This window comes from Dama dama, chromosome 33 (assembly GCF_033118175.1).
Source record: "Dama dama isolate Ldn47 chromosome 33, ASM3311817v1, whole genome shotgun sequence".
In the NCBI taxonomy this organism is placed as follows: Eukaryota; Metazoa; Chordata; class Mammalia; order Artiodactyla; family Cervidae; genus Dama; species Dama dama.
Window position 1 is genome coordinate 68,503,850 of NC_083713.1, and position 26,417 is coordinate 68,530,266.

Below are 26,417 nucleotides of genomic sequence, written 5' to 3' on the forward strand. Positions count from 1 at the left end.
ATGACTAGCAGAGCTGATGTGCTATTTCTGCAGGTAGCCACCTCTCCCCCACCACCCACCACCACTTCTGTCTATGAAAGCTCTTGCCCCACTTGTTGCCAGTGGCGGGGGGAATTAGCCTTTGGACATATGTCCACCCTTTGCTCCCACCCCATCCCAGTTGCCAGCACCTGAAATAAAGCAAACTTTCCTTCCCACCAACCTGGTCTGTTTATTGGCTTTTGAGAGCAAGCAGCCGGACCCCACGTACTCTTTTGCTAACAATAGGATTATACTAACAGGAGCATTGCAAGCTGGGACTAAAATGGATGATTAGAATAGAACAGAATGGAGGACGATGTCTGATTTCTGAGACTCTACAGGATAAGACAACTGAGCTATTTGGCCGAAAATATGTGTTATTTTTCAAGAAAAAGGAAGAATGAGTCCAAAGACAATTCAGAGATCAAGAGGACTGCCACTTTGAACACAAGCTCAGGGGGCAAAGCCTTGCACCTCAGATTCAGCAGGTGGGGTCACCCTGCACAGTGATGCAGCTGGGGCCACCCCAAATAGCTGAGTATGGGGGCCACTGCTGGGGCCATGGGGGTGATGCTGCTCATTAGACCTGGAAGGAAGAACATCTAGCAAAGAGGATTAATCTTGATCATTAAGATATTATGTAATTGAATTGGAGACAAGAAAAGCAAAACGATGGACTAGGATTGAGTTTCCAAAGCTTCTGTTGCTCCTACCCCCCAACCCAAACAACAAAAACAACCATTAACACCCACAGACCAATGGGACTTCCCTGATAGTTTAGTGGCTAAGACTCCGTGCTCCAAATGCAGGGGCCCAGGTTCAATCCCTGGTTGGGAAACTAGATCTCATATGCTACAACTAAGAGTTTGCATGTCACAGCTGAGACCAGCACTGCCAAAAACAACAACAACAAGAACAACAACAACAACAAATACTAACAAATGAAAATACCTCTGGAAAAAATCCAAATACATTGAAGAAGGAGCAGAAACTGATGCACACAAAGAAAAGATGGCCACACAGAAAATTTTTTTTACCTGCCTCATCACAGTCTCCAGAAGGTCCCTTGGAGGATGAAATGGCAACCCTCCTCTGTACTCTTGCCCAGAAAAAATCCCATGAACAGAAGAGCCTGGTGAGCTACAGCCCATGGAGTCTCAGAGTATATCACATGACTGAGCAAATGAGCATGCAACCCGTCCCTCAAGAGAACATCTCAGTGCCAGGGGTATCCTCTCAGAATTTTGCCACATAGGGAAAAAGAAGTCTGTAGAATGCAGATATCCTCGTTACTGGTATGGACTTCTCTGAGCCTTTGTACTGATGACCCCTGCAGTCTTCGCTGACACTGAACACAACTGTCAGAGCCTAGAGCCCCAACTCCTGTATCCCCTCCTCAGGGATGATGTGGATGCTGTGCTGAGCTCAGCCTCATGGACCCAAGTCACCGCTGTACTCTGTTCTATGGGGTCAAAAGAGCAGGCTTGTCACCATCCCTGGGACAAAAGCTGCTGCCCCTGCCACCTACCGCAACCAGTCCAGGCTTAGACCTGCCGTGCCCAGGACTGCACTGCCTCTGTGCCCCACAAGGGAGCCCGGGCACCACTGCAGTCCATCAGTCTTCCCTGTGCTGCTCCTCCTCTTGGCCCGAATGATCCCAGTGAGACCCCAAATCCCCAACCCTGGCTGCACCATGGTCTCTGAGGCATCCTACCACACTTCACTTACTGGCATCACCACCAAAGCCAGTGTGCCCGTGCTGGCAGCCCGCTTCCCCAGGAGAGGTGACAGGGCCCTAAGTAACTCTTCTCTTTGGCAAGAGAGACTAAAATGGCTACTGCAGTCCTATCAGTTATGGAATTTCAACTACAGAATGCTTTATGGGTCTTATAATGCTTGCTTATTCACAGAACTTCTCCGATAATGATTCTAAATAAATGAAGTCATCCAAAATCACATCCTAGTTCTCTAATTCTGTCTTAGAAACTTCTGAGCACAAGCTGTAAGTGAAAACAAGCCTATAAAAATATGTACCTTTCCTCTCAAAGGGCTTCGCTGAAAGCACAGTTGGTAAAGAATCTGCCTGTAATACAGGAGACCCTGGTTTGATTCCTGGTCTGGAAAGACCCGCTGGAGAAGAGATAGGCTACCCACCCCAGTATTCTTGGGCCTCCCCTGTGGCTCAGATGGCAAAGAATCTGCCTGCAATGCAGGAGACCTGGGTTTGATTCCTGGGTTGGGAAGATCCCCTGGAGAAGGGAAAGGCTACTGACTCCAGTATTCTGGCCTGGAGAATTACGTGGACTGTATAGTCTATGGGGTCACAAAAAGTTGGACATGACTGAGGGAATTTCCCTTTTACTTTCGTTTTCCTCTCAAAAGAAACCTTTTCAGAGTTGTCCGTGCAGCATCCTCTATTGCTACATAAATTGATAAAACACGTTTGTGTATACCACAGGTGCTTTAATTTGAAAGGAGAGATTTTAGTTTAAAAGGAGTCTTGAGTTTAGTCAATTTTACTACTCCCCTGCCCCCAACCAATGCATTTATATACGATTTTAACATTATTAGTCCATTCTGTATTTTATAGTTTTATTGTTATTTTCAAATGTTTTAGTTTCACGCATAATCTGTTTATAAATTGTGCTTGCATGACATGGTTTATGGTATCTGTTTTTTGCACTGCTGTTTATATGTATTACAGTGTAATCTATTCTATAAATATTTGATGGATGCTTCAAAGTAAATTTGTAAGTAAATTTGTACTATCTTTCAAAAAGATCAATTTATATTTGCTTATCATCCATTCATGGGGTGTCTCAGCGGTAAAAGAATCTGCTTTCAGTGGAGGCACGGAGGTGTGGGTTTGATCGCTCAGTCGGGAAGATCCCCTGGAGAAGGAAATTGGCAACCCACTTTAGTATTCTTGCCTGGAAAAATCCCATGGACAAAGGATGCTGGTGGGCTATGGTCTATGGGGTTGCAAAGGAGTGGACACCACTTAGGGACTAAATCACCATCAATCTGTCTTTAAAAATTATGGTAAACTCTGCAAACTAACCAGTCTGATCACATGGACCACAGTCTTGTCTAACTCAATGAAACTATGAGCCATGCAGCGTAGGGCCACCCAAGACAGACGGGTCATGGTGGAGCATTCTGACAAAATGTGGTCCCCTGGAGAGGGAATGGGAAACCACTTCAGTATCCTTGTCTTGAGAACCCCATGAACAGTATGAAAAGGCAAAAAGACAGGACACTGAAAGATGAAATTCCCAGGTCAGTAGGTACCCAATATGCTACTGGAGATCAGTAGAGAAATAACTCCAGAAAGAAGGAAGAGACGAAGCCAAAGCAAAAATAACACCCAGCTATGGATGTGACTGGTGATGGAAACAAGGTCTGATGCTCTAAAGAGCAATATTGCATAGGAACCTGGAATGTTAGGTCCATGAATCAAGGCAAATTGGAAGTGATGGCAAGAATGAATGTCAACATTTTAGGAATCAGTGAACTAAAATGGACTGGAGTGGGCGAATTAAACTCAGATGACCATTAAGTCTACTACTGTGGGCAAGAATCCCTTAGAAGAAATGGAGTAGCCATCATAGTCAACAAAAGAGTCCAAAATGTAGTAGTTGGATGCAATCGCAAAAATGACAGAATGATCTCTGTACATTTCCAAGGCAAACCATTCAATATCACGGTAATCCAAGTCGATGCCCTGACCAGTAATGCTGAAGAAGCTGAAGTCGAACGGTTCTATGAAGACCTACAAGATCTTCTAGAACTAACACGCAAAAAAGATGCCCTTTTCATTATAGGGGACTGGAATGCAAAAGCAGGAAGTCAAGAAACACCTGGAGTAACAGGCAAATTTGGTCTTGGGGTACAGAATGAGGGAGGGCAAATGCTAATTGAGTTTTGCCAAAAGAACACCCTGGTCATAGCAAACACCCTCTTCCAAAAACACAAGAGAAGACTTTACACATAAACATCACCAGATGGTCAATATCAAAATCAGATTGATTATATTCTTTGCAGCCAAAGATGAAAAAGCTCTATACAGTCAGCATAAACAAGACCAGGAGCTGACTGGTCTTGTTGACCAGGCTCAGATCATGAACCCCTTATTGCCAAATTCAGACTTTAACTGAAGAAAATAGGGGAAACCACTAGACCATTCAGGTATGACCTAAATCAAATCCCTTACGATTATACAGTGGAAGTGATAAACAGATTCAAGGAATGAGATCTGATAGACAGAGTGCCTGATGAACTATGGACAAGGTTCGTGACGTTGTACAGGAGACAGGGATCAAGATCATCCCCAAGAAAAAGAAATGCAAAAAAGCAAAATGGCTGTCTGAGGAGGCCTTACAAATAGCTGTGAATAGAAGAGAAGCAAAAAGGAAAGGAGAAAAGGAAAGATATTACCATTTGAATGCAGAGTTCCAAAGAATAGCCAGGAGAGATAAGAAAGCCTTCCTCGGTGATCAGTGCAAAGAAACAAAGGAAAATAATAGAATGGGAAAGACTAGAGATCTCGTCAAAAAAATTAGAGATACCAAAGGAACATTTCGTGCAAAAATGGGCTCAATAAAAGACAGAAATTGTATGGACCTAACAGAAGCAGAAGATATTAAGAAGATGTGGCATAACACACAGAATTACTGTTAAAAAAAAAAAAGATTTACATAACCCAGATAATCACAATGGTATGATCACTCACCTAGAGCCAGACATTCTGGAATGTGAAGCCACGTGCGCCTTAGGAACCATTACTATGAACAAAGCTAGTGGAAGTGATTGAATTCCAGGTGAGCTATTTCAAATCCTGAAAGATGATGCTGTGAAAGTGCTGCACACAACATGCCAGCATATTTGGAAAACTCAGCAGTGGCCACAGGATGGGAAAAGGCCAGTTTTCACTCCAATCCCAAAGAAAGGCAATGACAAAGAATGCTCAAACTACCATACAATTGCCCTCATCTCACACACTAGTAAAGTAATGCTCAAAATTCTCCAAGCAAGGCTTCAACAGTACGTGAACCTAGAAGTTCCAGGTGTTCAAGCTGGATTTAGAAAAGGCAGAGGAACCAGAGATCAAATTTCCAACATCTGTTGGATTATCAAAAAATCAAGAGAGTTCCAGAAAAACATCTATTCCTGCTCTATTGACTGTGCCAAAGCTTTTGACTGTGCAGACCACAACAAACTGTGAAAAATTCTGAAAGAGATGGGAATACCAGGCCACCTGACCTGCCTCTTGAGAAATCTGTATCAGGTCTGGAAGCAACAGTTAGAATTGGACATGTAACAACAGACTGGTTCCAAATAAGGAAAGGAGTACATCAAGGCTGTATATTGTCACCCTGCTTATTTAACTTATATGCAGAGTACATCATGAGAAACACTTGGCTGGAAGAAGCACAAGCTGGAATAAAGATTGCCAGGAGAAATATCAATAACCTCAAATATGCAGATGACACCACCCTTATGGCAGAAAGTGAAGAGGAACTAAAAAGCCTCTTGATGAACGTGAAAGAGGAGAGTGAAAAGTTGGCTTAAAGCTCAACATTCAGAAAACTAAGATCATGGCATCTGGTCCCATCACTTCATGGGAAATAGATGGGGAAACAGTGGAAGTAGTGTCAGACTTTTATTTTTTTGGGCTCCAAAATCACTGCAAATCGTGACTACAGCCATAAAATTAAAAGACACTTGCTCCTTGGAAGAAAAGTTATGACCAATCTAGACAGCGTATTAAAAAGCAGAGACATTACTTTGCCAACAACAGTCTGTCTAGTCAAGGCTATGGTTTTTCCAGTAGTCATGTATGGATGTGAGAGTTGGACTATAAAGAAAGCTGAGAGCCAAATAATTGATGCTTTTGAACTGTTGTGTTAAAGAAGACTCTTGAGAGTCTCTTGGACTGCAAGGAGATCCAACCAGTCCATCCTAAAGGAAATCATCCCTGAATATTCATTGGAAGGACTGATGTTGAAGCTGAAACTCCAATACTTTGGCCACCTGATGCAAAGGACTGACTCACTGGCAAAGACCCTGATACTGGGAAAGCTTGAAGGCAGGAGGAGAAGGGGAAGACAGAGGATGAGATGGTTGGATGGTATCACTGACTCAATGGACATGAGTTTGAGTAAACTCTGGGAGTTGGTGATGGACAGGGAGGCCTGGCATGCTTCAGTCCATGGGCTCACAAAGAGTCAGATATGACTGAGTGACTGAACTGAACTGAAAATCTGCAAAACATTGCATTATAATAATTTCTTTTTATAAGCTTTCAGAATTTTTTTTTTGTGAAGGTTTATAAAGTAAACATCAGGAGAACAGGAATCTGTTTCATCCAGGCTGATTGTTTCCATTGAATTTGATTTTGCTGTCATTCTGCTTTCTTTTATTGTGTTTAGTTAAAATGTCTCTGCATGGCCACTATTTTCAACATTACAGACATATCTAACATGGTGGAGGTTCAGTTCCAGCCCACCAGAGTGATTTGTGTAATTTTCTTGGTTTCCTAGTGCATATAAAATGTTTGTTTACATTATAGTGTAACCCATTAAGCTTTAAATGGCATTAGGTCTAAAAAACAATGTACATATCTTAATTAAAAATACTTTATTTCTAAAATACACTAACCACCCTGTGAACCTTCAAAGAGTCCTAATCTTCTTGCTGTGGAAGGTTTAAAATTTTATGAGAACTACCAAAATATGACAGAGACACAAATTTAGTAAATGTTGTCAGAAAAATGGTACCAATAGACTTGCTTGACACAGGGTTGCCACAGTCTTTAATTTTTTAACTTTAAAAGAAATGCAATATTTTTATAGTATAATAAAGTAAAAAACAATAAAACAAGATATATCTGTATTAATAACAAGTTAATCACATTGTTCACTTTATTTAATTTATTCAGTTAAAAATGTTTGTGTAGATAAACCTGGTATACACTTTAGCTGTCAACCAACAATATCCCATCTTTCTTCCTTACTAAATAATAAAGATATGGTCAGGAATCAGGAAGTAAGGTGGCTATTCCAGGGATGCATTATTAGTGATCCAAACCGATTGGGGTAATCTCCTTCTCCTTTGCCAGTTAGGTTTAAGAACTGTTTTATAATCCAGTTTTCCAAATGAGATGAAAAGGGAAATTTACATGTTAAATTCCAGGAAAGCTTTTCTCCTTAAATCAGTTAAATAGACCTTCAATAAGCCCATTCCCTCAAATAACCACAGCTAACTTCATGACTTTTTTGTAATTGAGTAACAACTTAATTCTTAGAGGTGTAGGAGCCATATTGTTTCCATATGAGGAAAATCCAAGAAAATTGCAGAAAAATTGATCAACTGCCAAGAAATCATTTAATTGCTGAGTTAAACAACTCCTGACTATCTACCCGTGGACTTATTATCTGGAGATTTTTCTGGCCCAAGATCTTATAGCCTTCTTAGCCTCAGTTTTCTCATCTTAAATATGGATAATAAAAGTGAAACCTTTTTAAGGTATCATGAGGTCAGTAAAACTATACAGAGATGATGATTATAATATACAAGTGTTAAAAAAAAAAATGCCAGCTATTGTTTCATTATTATCTTAGTTAAATTTCTTTTATGAGTTGTTGTGGTATTTGCAGTCAGGTATGCACAGTTACAACCACACATGTAGTAGGGTCACCTGCTGGCAGATATAAATACAATCCCTTGGTATCAGCAGGGGATTGGTTTCAGGATCCCACTAATGCCAAAATCCATGGATACTCAAATCCTTTTTATAAAATGGTGTAATATTTACATATAACTTCTGCATATCTATACAGTTTTTAAGTCATCTCTGGATTACTTATAATACCTAATACAATGCAAATGCTATATAAATAGTTGCTGGCATGCAGCAACTTCAAATTTTGCTTTTATGGACTTTCTGGAATTTTTTTTTTTAAATATAAAATTTCAATCATAGTTTGGTTGGATTCACTGATGCAGGTCCCATGGATACAGAATCTGACTATAGGTAGCAGTTTCATGGCATATACTATAACTATAGCTTAGATTTAGGTAGTTTTTATTTCAATAATGATCAAGGTGATTTTCTATTTAGTCTCATTAATTTATGTAAGATAGTTTTCCTTATTCTTTCCTCATTTGAAAGCCCTGAGAAACTGTCTCCTACCACCCCTCTGCCACAGGAAAAAAAAGAAGTGCCAAGTAGAGCTAAGAAGAGATTTGATGTCTCTCAGTCATTGTTTTCTTATACTGAAATTCCTGATGTTGCTGTCAAGGTTTTAAGCCCCACTTAAGAATATATGTTCATTTGATTTTTTCTTTTAGTTATCCATCTTAATTTATTTTTATTATTAAATGTATTTTTTGCAGATAGATTCAATTGTGTCATACTTTAGATTACAAATATTAGTGATATTATATGGTATTTGTCTTTCTCTTTCTGACTTACTTCACTTAGTACAATAATCTCTTGCTGCATCCATGTTGCTTCAAATGGCATTATTTCATTCTTTACTATAGCCAAGTAGTATTCCAACAGTGCCTTACTATATAGCCCAGAGAACTACACATAGTACCCTATGATAAACCATAATGTAAAAGAATATCTAAAAAAGAATATATATATATAACAGAATCACTTTGTTGTACAACAGAAATTAAGACAATATTATAAATCAACTATACTTCAATAAAAAAGAAAAAAAGTAATTTTGAAATAAAGTAGCACCGAAGTACGTGGAGATTTGAAATGCTATCTGTGTCATTATGATATCCCATGCCTGGGGACAAACAGCATTACTATCTCTCTTCCATTAGATCATTTGGACTTGTCTGATATATGCAGAGGCAATATAATCAAAACTATTGGATGAGGGCCTGTTACTTTGTTGTCAGCAAATGCCCATTTTGCTTGTACTTTCCAAACTTCTTTTAAAAAGTCAGACAGCTTCCTTTCTCCCTTCCTACCTCCCCCTCCACGCCCGTTACAACCCAATATCTACTCAGTATGATTTTTATCTAACTTATAAAGAGAATAAAAGCATTGCTTTTCAAGAATCACCCACTGAAGTCATCAAGATGTAGTCAGAATATTTCAAGGACATTACAGTGTACTGTATGCATCCTTCAGTCTTTTGGGCAGTAACACTGGACCACTTTAAATGTAGAAATAAAAACATTGGTGAAAATAGATTAAATTATGCACAGTACTATGAATTTTCATTGATATATTTTATTTAGTTTATAAGAATGAATAACTGCCTTAATAGACTTTATTTTCTGAAGTCAGGCTATTCTTGGCATTACCATATATCTCTTTTTGTTTCATATAAACATTTAATGTCTTATTAAAAAACGTCTGTGATGAGGAAAACAAAAGGAGATTGAGCAATCAAGTCAAATTATTATATTACTTATACCACAGCCTTTCAAATAAAATGTGATTACATTGAGTGATTTGTACATGTTCCTGCCCAAAATGCCAAGAAAACACAAAATTTCTTTAAAAAATTTATTTCATTCTTAGTATAAAGCTCCATACCCACCATAGAAGTGGTAAAGAAAGCAAAAGAGTAAATCAAATTTTAATAAAAATAATTTTAACCAGGATAATTTTTAAAAGTAGAAGGCCAAAATGGGAAATTAAAGGGATGTGAATACTATGGTTTTTCCAGTAGTCATGTATGGATGTGAGAGTTGGACTATGAAGAAAGCTGAGCCTGAAGAATCAATGCTTTTGAACTTTGGTGTTGGAGAAGACTCTTGAGAGTCCCTTGGACTGCAAGGAGATCCAACCAGTCCATCCTAAAGGATATCAGTCCTGGGTGTTCATTGGAAGGACTGATGTTGAAGCTGAAACTCCAGTACTTTGGCCACCTGATGCAGAGAGCTGACTCATTTGAAAAGACCCTGATGCTGGGAAAGATTGAGGGCAGGAGGAGAAGGGGACGATAGAGGATGAGATTGTTGGATGGCATCACCGACTCAATAGACATGGGTTTGGGTAAACTCTGGCAGTTGGTGATGGACAGGGAGGCCTGGTGTGCTGCAGTTCATGGAGTCACAAAGAGTCGGACATGACTGAGCGACTGAACTGAACTGAGTATTATGGAGAATCCAAAGATGTATTAAAATCCACTGTTGTTGCTGTTATTTAGTAACTAAGTCATGTCTAACTCCTTTGTGACAGCATGGACTATAGCCTGCCAGGCTCCTCTGCCTATGGGATTTCTCATGGACAGAGGCAAGAATGCTAGAGTGGGTTGCCATTTCCTTCTTCAGGGATCTTCCCAACCCAGGGATCTACCCCAGTCTCCTGCATTTGCAGGTGGATTCTTTACCACTGAGCCACCAGTGAAGCCCATTAGAACTCATACTTGAGAGTAAAGGTAGTAAAGATTCAGTTTTCATACTCACACTGGATTTAATCTTGGTATTATTTCATCATATTCTCCTTTTGAATAGAATTCAGTATATAACAAGCTGCATGAAGTTTTGATATTGGAAAATGCATATGACTTTGCCCCCAGTTTTCTTTGTTTTTCTACCCTTGAGGTCTTTCTTAATGTATAGATTAAATGATAGTCCTGTTATAGATTAAATGATAGTCTTCCCCACATTTCTACATTGAAGCCCTTATAAGCAATGTGATGATGTTTGGAGGTAGGGCCTTTGGGAGATAAATGTTTAGATAAGGTACTTAGGGCTGAATCCCCATGATGGGATTAGTACTCTTATAAAACAAGAAAGATACATAAGATCTATTTTCATGCCTGAACCAAGAACTGGGCTTATGGGGACAAAATCACAGAAAGAGAAACCTCACCTAGAACCCTATCATACTGGCACCCTGACCTAGGACTTCTAGTCTCCAGAACCATGAGAAATACCAGTTTCTGGTATTTCATTAGAGCAGCATGAGCTTAGACAATGCCTAATATGACTTTTCTGATCCTCAAGGTCAGAGTTCACAAGGGCCCCTTGCTCTTGAAGGGGCTTATAGCATTTAAAATGATTGGTCTTTCAAAAATGAATTTTTCTTATCTGAAGGCCTTTTAAAATCCATTATTATTTGTTATTCATGAAAAGATATTATTTCTGGGAGTTCCAAGCAATGCAAATAAATGTGGTGTCTCTTCCTCTTATACCACAAAAAATCATTAATACTTTAAGGAAAGCATGTTGGGCTCCTTAGCACTCTAAAGAGATGAACAATGTTTCAGACTATTAATGATAATAATAGACTTTGCCTCCTGCTTTTTTGCAGTGATCAAAAATTTATGTGAGGAGAGTGAAGAAATTTTATGACAAGGTAATTCTTTTTCCTTTGATTCTTTTAAATCTTGGTACCAGCTATAAGTTGGTACTACATATGGCCTCTATTTGGGGCTTCCTTGGTGGCTCAGACAGTAAAGAATCTGCCTGCAATGCAGGAGACTCAGGTTTTATCCCTGGGTTGGGAAGATCCCCTGGAGAAGGGAATGGCAACCCACTCCAGTATTTTTGTCTGGAGAATTAATTCCATGGACAGAGGACCCTGGTGGGCTACAATCCATGAGGTTGCAAAGAGTTGGACATGACTGAGTACCTAGCACTCACTTTATGGTCTCTATTTAACAAACAAAAATTTCTCTAAAGTTTTGATGTCCAGTGGACAAAAGCTAGTATTCGTGTGGAGCTACTTACATTAGTTAAACTGACGTAAAATTAAAAATTTGTTTCCTGAGTTGCACTTGCCACATTTTAAGAGGTCCATAGCCACAGTATACAATATACCACCATCATGGAAAGTTTTATCAGAGAGCTGTGCTAAAGGTGGTTTTGAACATTTGGCCACAGCTGAGAAATGTCGATATATTTAATTCATTTTAACCAAATTAAGTTAGCCCTATTTATACAAATAGGGATGTAGTTATTGTGATTGGGATGCAATAATTTAGCAGTATAAAAATCTGTAAGAACTTTCTTCCTTTAATAAAATGTTCAAAGTACTCCCTTTGAGAAAAGGATCAATATAAAGTGACTTACAGTGATAACTGTAAACATTTTCTATTTCATATTTTTGATTCACTAGCAGGTAGAATAAGGCAAGAAAAACAAATAAAAGCAAAGAGATTAGAAGGAAGAAAAAATGAGTCATTATTCACATATAATATGATAAGTATGAAAGAATATCTATAGATTCCACAGCTAAATATTATTTTTAGTAAGAAAATGTGTGAAGAATTTTGAATCAATATATTAAAAAAGCATTGTGTTGATATATAAAATGAAAAACAGAAATTTAAATATCTGATTTCCAATAGCATCAAAATAAAAAAATACCTAGGACTAAGTCTAAACAAAGATATAAAGAATTTTATGGAAAAATATAAAAATACCGAGTTTCATTAAAGAAGATATAAATGAATGGAAGCATATACAATGTTTCTGGGCTGGAAGAAACAGTAATATAAAAATGGCATTTCTCATCACATTGACCTCCAGATATAATGCAATTCCAATAAAATCTCCAACAATTAGTGTGTGAGTACACACACTTGCATATATATGTATGTATTTAAATTGATGTTCGAAATTCCAACATTTTTACAGACTTGGAAAGGATAGCTACTACTAAAATATATTTGAAGCAGAAAATAGTGGGAGAATTTACTAGTTGGAAAATATATAATAAACCAGTAGTAATTAAGAGAAAATGGAATTGTAAATAAATGTGAATTGATAATGTAACAAAACCGGACCTAGAAGTTGATTGACATAAATATGGCACCTGATAAGTCTATCACAGTCTTTGTTCTAGTCAATGAGTATTTGACATATTGTCCCTCCAAGTGATAAAATATACCCATCCCAAATATTCAGTCATATCAACAAACTCAAGCACCATTTTCCCTGATGAGGTATAGTGAATTCTAACATAAATTGCAGTTATGGATGCTATTGAACTAAAAATACAAATCACATACACTCCATACATCTAATATATACTGATAATTGGGGTTTAGAAAAAATCTAATCACAACAAACACTGCTATTTAAGAAAGGACCATGTATAATTCATTAGTCTGTAGCAACTCTAAAATTTCATTGAGCAGACATTCCAAAGACATATATTCTGAGATTAGTGGGTAGGAATAAACTATTAAGGTATGAATCCCACTCCATTTATTCTCCATAAGCTTATAACATGTGTTTCTGTGGACTGCCTTGACATGTCCTCTGTGGTCTTGCCTATCAGACACTGTGAAGGGTCTGAGATTCTACCATACTTGTGGTTAAACGTGATATCTGCTATAGTTTCATAGATGTTGATAGAAAATGTGACTCCTGGAATACAGGCACCTAATTTTATTTTTCACAGCAGCAGCACTAGCAAGAAAGTCAACATTTTTTTTGTGCCTGTAACCTCCCCCAATTCCCACAGTGTGACATTAAGAAGACCAGATGAGCCTTGAATAATACAGTGGGTTGCATTATTCCAAAAAATATGGATTTAAGGAACACATGTCTTTTATAAGGGGCAGTAAGACTACCTGACTCAGAAAAAAACATTATCTTTCTTATTCTGGACAGTTAACATTCCAGATTTTTGCCTAAAGAGACATTCTTTCTATTTTCCAAAGCTGTTCACTATGTAAACATCATTGCAAATACAGCTCAGAACTATATAGTCTCAACGCTTGCCTTTTTGTCCTTCTCCTGGGCCACCTTTGAAGTAGGCATTGCAGAAAAGGTCCTCCAGGGAAACTAGGACAGGGGTTAGAAAGACTTTTTTAGATTGTTTCCTGATTGTAAAAGGTTTGGGCAGTCAGAATTATTTTTTAGTTCAGTATTTTGTCTTTGGTAGACAAAAATCTTCAAATTTAGTTAAAAAAATGTTCCTTGTTACCTATTTGCGTGTATACAACTCCATGTGTCATTAACCATATGCATGGGCTTAGACTAGACATTTCTTTTTATTTGGTTTTATTGTGGATATTCTGAGCCCAATGGTTTGATAAGAGAGCCAACATTCTTACCCGACTACCTGGTTCTTTCAACCCATTCAGGTATTTTAAACACTGGTGTCTGGGTTTAACCTAGATTTCCTAGTTGCCATTATGCTGAGCTTTCATTGGCCTTGGTGGCTTATAGCATGTCTCAATTTTGTTTTTTACTATTTAGAATTAATATGTTGCCACACCCAACTCTCCAGTCCCTAAATTTCTGAACTTTTTTCCCTTTTATGCCTTCTTGCAACGGGGAGATTTTTTTTTTTTTCCCCTTAGAGTAAACCATATAAAATGCAACCAAATAGAAGCCAATAGACAAACATTATTAACATTCTTTTTCCCAAATTCTATTTCTAAAACCATAACATGTGTTAGAGCCATTGTCTGCCTGTCAAATCACAGGTGAAAATATGAACTAGTGTCATGCCGCTTCCTTCCATGGACTCTCATGTTTCCAACTCTCAATAGTAGTTTGGTTTTTTCTTACAGCCAGGCATATATTTTAGGCTTTTAAAAATTATGATAGTACCCTAATTCTAAGTACCAGTTTCTATAACACATTCTGTAACTTTCTATAGCAAGCAATCCTCAAAGTCTCAGTTGTCTAAAGAGAGATTACTTTCCTACACATCACATATGTCTTTTGAGTGTAGGTAGGGATTTGTTGCTTCTGATAGTCTCATAGCAACCTAAGCAGATAAATCAGCTTCTTTTTTGAATGTTGCGGGACACTGAGCCAGAGAAAGAAAAAAGTAGTGGGGGAAGAGGGTCTTGCACTGACAATTATACATTCGAACCCAGGGGAGACCCAGTTATTTTCTTACAATTCATAATCTTGACCAGTGTACCTCACTCAACCTCAAAATGTCAGAAAGTATAATTGGTGCCTATGTTCAGATGATTGTTGATGTTGTTTAATGACTATCTTGTGTCCCACTCTTTTGCAGCTCCTCGAATACTATAGTCTGCTTGGATCCCCTGTTCATGGGATTTTCCAGGCAAGAATACTGAAGCGGGTTACCATTTCCTTCTCCAGGGAATCTTCCTGACCCAGAGATCCAACTTGCATCTCCTGCATTGGCAGGTAGATGCTTTACCACTGAGCCACCTGAAGTCCCATTTAGATGGTAAATAGTGCAATCATAATTTTTATGTGCTCCGAGAAAGTAAAAATTTTGTGTGATGCATTTCATTGCAAAAATCATTTCATTACAGGGATTAATACATTACATAATAATAATATATTAATATAAGTAGAAAATTAGAAATGTACAATAGAAAATAGTTGTCATAGCAGTTGAAATGTTTATAAAGAATGGGGAAGAGAAAGCATATGATGTAGGAACAGTATATGGTAGCGGGGCTTAAAAAGTTACAGGGAACTTTGTGGGAGAATGTGAGGGTGGGATATTTCAAAAGAACAGCATGTATACTATCTATGGTGAAACAGATCACCAGCCCAGGTGGGATGCACGAGACAAGTGCTCGGGCCTGGTGCACTGGGAAGACCCAGAGGAATCGGGTGGAGAGGGAGGTGGGAGGGGGGATCGGGATGGGGAATACATGTAAATCCATGGCTGATTCATATCAATGTATGACAAAACCCACTGGGAAAAAAAAATAATAATAATAAAAAAAAAAAAGTTACAGGGAGTTCTGTCTTCATCTGCTAAGTGGTAACATGGGCATTCACTTCATAATGAAGGAGGATGAGAGAAAGGAGGTTAGATTCAGAAAATCCAATGACCTATCCCTTTCAGAATACACATGGGGCCGGAAGACACACACATATTGGGTGTGGGTGGGGTGGGGTGGTATGTTCTGGCACCTAGAAGGTTGAATGTTCAGCTGAATCCTGCTGCTAGAATCCTGCTGCTTCTGCCACAGATGCTGACAGGGCTCTTGAGGCCTGAGCTGAATACCCAACCAGAAAAGGGATAATAATACAGAAGTCTGGAAATGGAGAGTAATAAGCTGAGGTGCCAGGAGTTGCTGATAATAGGGACCTTAGGAGTTGAGTAGAAAAAAGGCATTCTGTGCCTCCTTCAAATGATTCCCTGAACCAACCATGGGCAGGGGACAGATCTGGCTGCTACAAGCTCTTCTCTTTACTTGTGTGACATGTTTAATCTATATAATAGAATTAGACACAGTGAGACAATATAACATAGCTAAATATGAATTGCTTTGAGATTAGGCAAATCTGTACCACAATATCAGTTCTACTGTTTATATGTGAACTAAGAAAAGTAATTTAACAATATCTAAGCATGTTATATGTAAAAAGCTATGATACAAATATTCAATTACTAGGGCACTGTGAGTTAATACTTAAGAAGCTCCTGAGATAATGCATGGGGCAAGGTTGCTATTCAATAAATGTCAGCAGCTGGCATTATGATCATTGATAGTATCATTTTTTATTTATAGTCATAGTACCTGATGTTTACTTATATGGCCTCTTTAGAAGTCAGTAAATATTTTGTGTTTCCTATTTAATGTGGTATGCTATGTACTTTATTATCTATTACATAATATTTTTCTATTTTTTATACAGTCATTAAAGCAGAGAAATAAAGAAGAAGTTACACTTTTGTAGAACACACCAGAAACAAGTGTTTAATTATAGAAAAGTACTTTGATTGATAAGACTCAACAATAAAAAGACTATGAAAATACCACTACATACTTTTTTAGAACAGCCACAGTCTGGAACACTGACAGCATCAGACGCTGGCAAGGTTGTACACCAGTCATTCATTGCTAGTGGGAGGACAAAATGGTGGAGGCATTTTGGATGGCAGTTTGGCAGCGTTTTACCAAACAAAATGACTCTTGGCCATACACCCAGCCATCACACTTCCCGGTATTTACCCAAATGGGTTGAAAACTTCTGTCCACACAAAAATTTTCTTACAGATGTTTATAGCAGCTTTATTCATAATTATCAAAACTTGAGATCAAAAAGATGCCCTTCAGGGCTTCCCTGGTGGTTCAGTGGTAAAAAATGTACTTGCCAATGCAGGAGACATGGGTTTGATCCTTGGTCCAGGAGGATCCCATGTGCCACGAAGCAACTAACCTTGCGTGCCTTAACTACTCTAGAGCCTGTTAGCCACAGCTGTTGAGAGCATGTGCCATAGCAATTGAAACCCAAGCACCCTAGAGCCCTTACTCCAAAACGAAAAAAGCCACCATAGTGAGAAGCCAGAGCGCCACAATAAGAGAGCAGCTCTCACTCTGCAACTAGAGAAAAACCCTTGCACAGCAATGAAGACCCAACATAGCCAAAAATAAACAAAAATTTTTTAAAAAGATGCCCTTCAATTGGTAAATTATGAGCAAAGTGTGGTACATCCAGACAAGGAATATTATTCAGGGAAACTTGGGGTGCTGCAGTCCATGGGGTCTCAAAGAGTCAAACATGACAGCGACAACTGAATGTAAAACAACAAGCTATATACAACTACAATACAAATCAAAGACATTGAAAAGTTAATGATGTATCAGTATAAGCTTATTATTGTAACCAATGTGTACTGTTAAGAGGTGGGAAGTTCATAGCTAGTGTGGTTTTGTTGAAACAAGGCCACATAGGAGTTCTCCATACTTTCTGTTCAGTTTTGCTGTGAACCTAAAATTACTCTGAAAAAGAATATTGATTAATTTAAAAAAAAGAACTGAAATTGAAAAAAAAATTAAAAAGTTAAGTTACAAAAGTATTTGCTACTTTGATTAGTTGGACCTCTTTATTGATCCTCGTGGCAAGATATATAGGATAAACTGCTCCAGTGAAGAATCATACAATTAATCACAGGGGAATGAGGCAAACAGAAAGTTAATCTTACATTAAATTATTTGAAACATTCCCTGTTCCATAAAAGCAGGCCAAGGAATGCTGACATATACTTCATCTCTCTTCATTCATCTTGCTTCTTTAGAGAGAGATGTGCATAATTATATTCAAGTTGTCAGTATTTCCAGAAATATGTAGCTAAATAAGACATTCATGTCACTTTGTCTTTCTGATAACTTCCTGGAAAGTTATTCAATTAAATAGGCCAACACGCTGTTATAATGGGAGACATCTCTATGTAAGTTGCCACAAGGCAAGAGTGACTGCTGGTGTTGCCTCTGAGCCAAGTTTTGACAGGGTTTTTAACTTCTCTCTCTCCTTTTTTTTCCCATGGAGTTTGGCTTTTCAAAATGTGACAGTGAAACAAGAGAGGCTGCAGTTGATTCTGTTCCAAAAAAGGAAAACATCTGGAAGTAGGAAAATAGACAGTGGTGCATGTATGATCTACCTGATACATGCTGTACTAGGCAGAATTCCTTGCCAGACCTCCCTTTCTTTGTCCTGTTTGACAATACAGTCATCCCGCAGTATTCGCAGGGGATTTATTCTAGGATCCTTGCAGATAATCTGCAGATGCTTAAGTCTCTTATATAAAATAGCAGAGTGTTTGTATATAACCATGCCCATCATCTCATATATTTTATCTCTGTGCGTGTGTGCTAATTCACTTCAGTCATGTCTGACTACATGACCCTATGGACTATATAGCCCGCCAAGCTCCTCTGTCCGTGGGATTCTTCAGGCAAGAATACAGGAGTGAGTTGCCATGCCCTCCTCCAGGGGATCTACTCAACCCAGGGATCCAACCCGAGTCACAGATGTCTCCTGCATAAAGAACTGGCAGACTGGTTCTTTACCGCTAGCACCACCTTTTATCTCTAGATTACTTATAATACTTAATATAATATAATTACTATGTAAATACTTGTAAATACAATGCAAATGTTGAAAACTGTTGCCAATGAGTAGCAAGTACAAGTGTTTTTTTTTTTTTTTTTTTCTTTCATTCATTTTTGTTTGTTTTCCTAACTGGGTCATGCAGCATGTAGGATCTTAGTTCCTAGACCAGGGATCAAACCTGCTCCTCCTGCTGTGATAGTGTTGAATCTTTACCACCAGATCACCAGGGAAATCCCCAAGCTCAAGTTTTGCTTTTTGGAACTTTCTGGATTTTTTTTCCCAAATATTTTTGTTAGGATGTTGGTTGAATCTGGGGATGCAGAACCCATAGATAAAGAGGTTAACTGCTCCGAAGCTGTGGCCGGTAAACATTTTTCCTTTGCCGCTGTCTCCAGATTAGACTTTGTTAATAAAAAGAGCTAGAGGGGGCACTGTTGGGCCTTTTCCTTCTTCTGATGTATTATTTTTGATAGCAGGAGACCCAGCAAGTCAGTTTATTGGCGGTCTAATGGCACTGATTTTAGGGACCTTTGTAGACTAGGTATGGTTCTCACCATCCACCCAGTTTTCACCACTGGACAGGCCGCTCTTGCATATGAGCTCTGGGTTGTCCTCTCTGGCAGGTTTCTTCAGCCCTGGGGGGCTGGTGTTCTAGTGCAGCCACACGTTCTACAAAGAGACCTGAATTTAAGTTGGGGAGAGAAAGATACTTTGTCTGTTCACTTCTTATTCTCATTTCCTGGGTTCTCAGGAGAGTGGTAGCTGAGATAAGCATTTACAACTTCTATATACCTTATAATTTTCTTTTAACCTTTAACCATCTAGTTAACAACTTTCTTTTTTTTTTTTTAACAACTTTCTTTTTTGAATCCCTGGCAGTGCTTATGTCTTCTAACTAGATGCTGATTGATACACATGTATTAAATATAACTACTGTCGACGGAAAAAAAGTGTTGCCTACTATATTGGTGAACAAAGGATGTTACAGTCAGCAAGCCATCACATTACAGCCACCCTCAAAGTAGGCCTGGAGGGAACCTAGAACAAGAACAGAATGCCTGCCATTAAGCTATCAGCCCCTGTAGCCACCCTCCAAAGTTGCACCTGAGGAGACTCAAGATGAGAAAGCACAAGATACTCGCCCTAGAGAGCTGAGATGCATATCAAAGGAGTGATTTCAGTGAGCCCGGACTCTTGCATCTTCCCCTGCATAGGAAAGTGCTAAATTCATTGACTTGAAATGTCTGGTTTTCTTTATATTTTGTAATATTTTGATGTTTCAACTACTTGGTATTTTTTGCAAAATCTCTTATATATCCTTTCCTCTTTGAAATAGTTTCACAGAACTGAGAGGCTGTGTCCAAGGCTTAAGTCCTCAGTTTTGTTCACCAAATAAAGCATAATTCTCAATTTTCAGGTTGTGCAATTTTTTTCAATCAGCACTGCCTAAATGTTTAGTAATAGGAAGTCCAAGCATAGTGATATGAAACAAATTATTTGAAGAGTGGTGGCTAGGGCAAAAAGCTTATTCTCTCATAATCTTGATTTGTAACAATGCAACTATTTAAATGGAGCCCTCATTTTATCAATGAGAACTAATGAAAGATTAGTATCTACTAAGATGGGGAAACAATGGCAACAGTGACAGACTTTATTTTGGGGGGCTTCAAAATCACTGTAGATGGTTACTGCAGCCATGAAATTAAACGATGCTTGCTCCATAGAAGAAAAGTTATGACCAACCTAGACAGCATATTAAAAAGCAGACATTACTTTGCCAACAAAGTTCCATCTAGTCAAGGCTATGGTTTTTCCAGTAGTCATGTATGGATGTGAGAGATGGACTATATAAAAAGCTGAGCACCCAAGAATTGATGCTTTTGAACTGTGGTGTTGGAGAAGACTCTTGAGAGTCCCTTGGACTGCAAGGAGATCAAACCAGTCCATCCTAATGGAAATCATTCCTGAATATTCATTGGAAGAACTGATGCTGAAACTCCAATACTTTGGCCATGTGATGTGAAGAACTGACTTGTTAGAAAAGATCCTGATGCTGGGAAAGATTGAAGGTGGGAGGAGAAGGGGACGACAGAGGATGAGATGTTTGGATGTTATCACCGACTCAATGGACATGAGTTTGAGTAAGCTTCAGGAGTTCTTGATGGACAGGGAAGCCTGACGTACTGCAGTCCATGGGATCACAAAGAGTTGGACATGACTGAGCGACTGAACTGAAGAGATATATTCCAACTGTTAATGAAGGGTGTGTGTGTGTGTGCATTTTTAATACAGGAACTTGGAAGACAAACCCACCAACTTTTTTTTTAGATTTCAATTTGTTTTTTTGTAGTGTTTCATGTGTTGTGTGTGCACGAGTCACTTCAGTAGTGTCTGACTGTTACACTATGGACTGTAGCCTGCCTACACTATGGGCTGCCCCTTTGTCCATGGGATTCTCCAGGCAAGAATACTGGAATGCGTTGTCATGCCCTCCTCCAGGGAATCTTCCAGACCCAGGGGTGAAACCTGCACCTCTTATGTATTCTGCACTGGCAGGCAGGTTCTTTACCAGTAGCGTCACCCAGGAAACCCACATGCGTTGTTAGATTTATTTATTTAATCTACACTATCTTCTAGTTTCTTGAAACAATAATATATTTTGCTGTATAATAATTCTACTTCCCTTATTGCTGCTGCTGTTTAGTTGCTAAGTTGTATCTGACTCTTTGCGACCTCACGGACTCTAGTCCACCAGCTCCTCTGTCCATGGGATTTCCCAGGCAGGAATACTAGAGTGGGTTGCAATTTCCTTCTCCAGGAGATCTTCCCTTATTAGTAAAATGTATAAAAGGAGATTATTCAGCCACTACCACCTACATGCATTGTTTAATTGTTCATTTAATTGTCTTACTTTTACCAGTATGAGTATTGCAATGTACCCCACACATAGAAGTTAAGCAGTCTTAGGAAAGAAATGCACATTTTGTCTGGTGGACAGAATAAATTGTAGAATTCTCAATAGTTTTGCTGTTGCTTCTTCTACATATGCATTGTCTAAGGTAAAATCACTGATTATTTGTTAGATGAATTTTAATATATGGGTATAAATTTCTTGATGGAAGAGAATTTTTGCAATTCTGCTTTATTTACCACAATGAAGAGGATTGAGTACCTGCTTGCTTAATGGTTGATGCCTCTTAGAACTGTAAAAGGATAGCAATACTTCAAAATTCAAATATCCTGAATTTTCCGTTATTCACTGTTACGTATTACTCCATTCTTTTGACTTTGACTTTCTTCAATTCTAACCCTTTCTCTCATTTTACTCTGCTTTAAATTACACATTATCTACTTTTTAATTAATGTCCTTGTTATTGCCCTCACCCCACTCTGTTCAATGACTTTAAAAATTTTAGGAGGACCATAAAAATAATAAAAACAACTCACTCATCTGAATTGTGTTCTGATATAGGTTTATATCATGGCTACATTTCCTTTAACATTTGTATCAAGACTGCCTTTCCTTTAACATATCATCTTAATCATGTTTCTTTTTTTTTTTTTTGGTTCCTTTATTTATTTATTTATTTTTCAGTGGGTTTTGTCATACATTGATATGAATCAGCCATAGATTTACACGTATTCCCCATCCCGATCCCCCCTCCCACCTCCCTCTCCACCCGATTCCTCTGGGTCTTCCCAGTGCACCAGGCCGGAGCACTTGTCTCATGCATCCCACCTGGGCTGGTGGTCTGTTTCATCATAGATAATATACATGCTGTTCTTTCGAAACATCCCACCCTCACCTTCTCCCACAGAGTTCAAAAGTCTGTTCTGTACTTCTGTGTCTCTTTTTCTGTTTTGCATATAGGGTTGTCATTACCATCTTTCTAAATTCCATATATATGTGTTAGTATGCTGTAATGTTCTTTATCTTTCTGGCTTACTTCTCTCTGTATAACGGGCTCCAGTTTCATCCATCTCATTAGAACTGGTTCAAATGAATTCTTTTTAATGGCTGAGTAATATTCCATGGTGTATATGTACCACAGCTTCCTTATCCATTCATCTGCTGATGGGCATCTAGGTTGCTTCCATGTCCTGGCTATTATAAACTCATGTTTCTTAAACACTTTGAGCCTTTCTTTAGATAATAGTAATAACGTGGTCTATGTGATATTTAATTATGTAATTATGTGAGTCAGGGTTCTGAAAGATAATGCTGTGTAACAAAAAATTCCATAGTTTCAACAAGCATTTACTTATTGGCCAAATCTCTGAGGTTTTCTGGGATAGTTCTACTTAGGTCCAGGTTCAAGTCAGTTTCACGTCTTTCCTTCTGGGATCTGCAACTACCCCGACATAATACTATTATGATGGATGCAAAACCCAGGGCAGGTGTGTGTGTGTGTGTGTGTGTGTGTGTGTGTGTGTGTGTGTGTGTGCACGTGCTCAGTCACTTCAGTCACATCTGAGTCTTTGCAGCCCCGCAAACCATAGCCCAATAGGCTCCTCTGTCTACGGGATTTTCCGAGCAAGAATACTGGAATGGGTTGCCATGCCCTCCTCCAGGTGATACTCCCAGCCCAGGGATCGAACTCTCATCTCCTGTGTCTCCTGCATTGCAGGCAGATTCTTTACTGATGAGCTACTGGGGAAGCTCTGCTACAACCTAAGAGGCCACACTAAACCAAAATTTAAATAAACACATTTAAAAGCTTTATTTATGTTACCTCCACTAGTATTTCTTGAGTAAGCCTCTATTTTGTTTCCTGTGAATAGGTCCCACTCCACTGTTCCCAATGAGTCTTTGCTCTGGCTTGTGAGAGCATACTTGTTACATAATATGGTCTCTACTTATACATAACTTCATGCTATGAATAATGTTATGTATAGTGTATTTACATATATGTACAATAGGTATATGTGCATACATTATATATTACCTCACGTTATGTATAATGTATAACGTTAGTAATTATATATTACTTATAAATTACTTCATATTGCTCTCTTCTACATCCAATCTTGCAAAAGACTTTCCTTGATAGCAGCTAGTGTGTATTACTACCACAAAAGAAATTGTGTTTGAGTATGTGTATGCATTGCAACAAGCCTGTGAAAATACTTACTTTCTTATAAATCACCAGGAAAATGCAAACAAAAGCATAAGAAATGTGACAACACTCTCACCTATCCATTTGTCAAAAAGAGTTTGTATCTGGTGTAAAATTTGCAGGGAAACTGCCATTCATTCACACAATTGATGTTGAGAGTATAAATTGCTAAATCTTTAAGAGAGCAGCTTGCCAGTATCTATAGTAAAAAGTATGGATCATTTGAATATTTATTGGGAATTTATCTACTGGATACACTGACCAAAAACGTCAAGTTATTTATGTGAAATGATTATTGCAGCATATTTGCAATGATAAAACTTTAAGTAATCTAAATTTCCATTAATATATCATTCTTTAAATATAGAATGTTACCTACAACAGAAACATCCACAATTATTAAAAGGAATTAAGGGGATCAGTGTTTACATACATGAGACTAAGTCTAAGATATATTCTTAAAGGGAAAGAAAAAAGTAAAGGATAAGGTATAGTGAGTATTTTTTTATGTATTAAAAAAGTTAAAAAAAAAAAGTTCAAGCACTGATTTGTTGAAAAATACACATGCTATAATAGGGAAGAAAAAATCTGACTCTACATTGGATCTGTTTGTTTTACTTTAGCATTTGTATTCAACTGCTTTTTCTAAAAGTTAATCAATAAAGAGATGTTGCCTATAGCTCAAAGTATCCATAATGGCCCATTTGTATATCAGTCAGAGTCTAGAAGTTGCCTAAAGCTTAAAGTATTCACAATGGCCCCTTTGTAGCCCATCCTGACAAGGACTACCTGGGAATGGCTGCAGGAAAGTAGAAATTAACACATCCTTACTCACCCACTCCCAATCTGGCAGGAAGCAGGAAATAGTTGCAACAAACTATCCCTTTTTTTTTTTAACTTTACTTCCTCACCTCTGCATCTTTTTCTATAAAAGAAACTAATATCCAAACCCAGACAAGATGGCTTTTAGGGTCACTAGTCCACCATCTTCTTGGGCTATTAACTTTCTGAATAAAGTCACTACTTCTGGCCCCAACAGCTCATCTTTCCATTTACTGGCCTACTGTGCCATGAAGAGAATGAGCTTGGACTTGGTAACAATGCCACACCAACAAACACACACATGTTTTCATTCCCTTGGAAGGAAACAAAAGGAAAAGTTAACAAGCTTTGATTTTGGGGAGAATGTCTACTGTTCAAAATTTTTACAATGAGCAAGTATTACTTAAAAGTGAAAAATGAAACTAGAAAATAGTTACTCTGCCTAGTGTGAGACACACACTCACCAGCCTAAAGCCAGAGAATGGACTGGGAGACACATGGTGTGGTGGGAAGTGGGGTTTTAATGACAGTTTTGCAAGATGGAGTGCCTGGTGGTCAGGCATACCCAGAGTTTTGACACCGAGCTAGTAATCCTAGCACTCAAGTCCCTCCCCAGTTCCTCATTGGCTGAGTACTATGGGGTGAACAGTCTTCCTGAATGTGGCCAAGGTTTGTTCCCTCCCTCTTTATGGGCTGGTCCCTCCCTGACATCTTGTCTTCTCCTTTCCTGCACACCTATTCCTGTTCTTATGTTTTGAATTCACCAGTAGGATGAATCTGCTCAAAACCCTAATCCCATTCTTATGAGGAGCACCTATAAATGCAGATGAAGCTTTGTTCCCTTGTCTGCTGCTCATCTCCTGGCATGCAGCGGGGTTCATAACAGACCACAGACCAGGACCAGGACCAGTTCATGCATGGCCCAGGGGGTGGGGACCCCTGCACTATTTCTCTACTATTCTTCACTTGTGGCTCTTTCCTACCCAGCCTTTCTTATTACAATATCAAGAAAATAGAAACTATCACCTCAGTCTGATAGGTCAAAATTTTTTCTGGTGTTTCTAATGGAGGGTCAATAAAAATACACAATTCCTTTGTTAACGCAACTGAAGACAAGTGTTAAGAATTTGGCTAACTACATCCAAGGAAAGTTTTTCTCCCTGAATCTTGAGAATTTCTTTTAGCTAGATAAGTAGATACATTTAATGGTAAGAATTAAGATGTGGAAGCCCTTCTCACGTCAATCTTAATATCAATTTGGAAAAGTAATCTGCTTTTTAATATATGTTGATAGTGCATTACCAAGGTTGCTGCTGCTGCTGCTGCTAAGTCACTTCAGTCGTGTCCGACTCTGTGCGACCCCATAGACGGCAGCCCACCAGGCTCCCTCGTCCCTGGGATTCTCCAGACAAGAACACTGGAGTGGGTTGCCATTTCCTTCTCCAATGCATGAAAGTGAAAAGTGAAAGGGAAGTCGCTCCGTCGTGTCTGACTCTTAGCAACCCCAGGGACTGCAGCCCACCAGGCTCCTCCGTCCATGGGATTTTCCAGGTAAGAGTACTGGAGTGGGTGCCATTGCCTTCTCTGATGACCAAGGTTACTAGCCCATAAAGCAACATAGGCTCAGTCACAGTCAGGTGTACATTGCCTTTGTAATCCTTGTATTTTCCTTATTCTTCC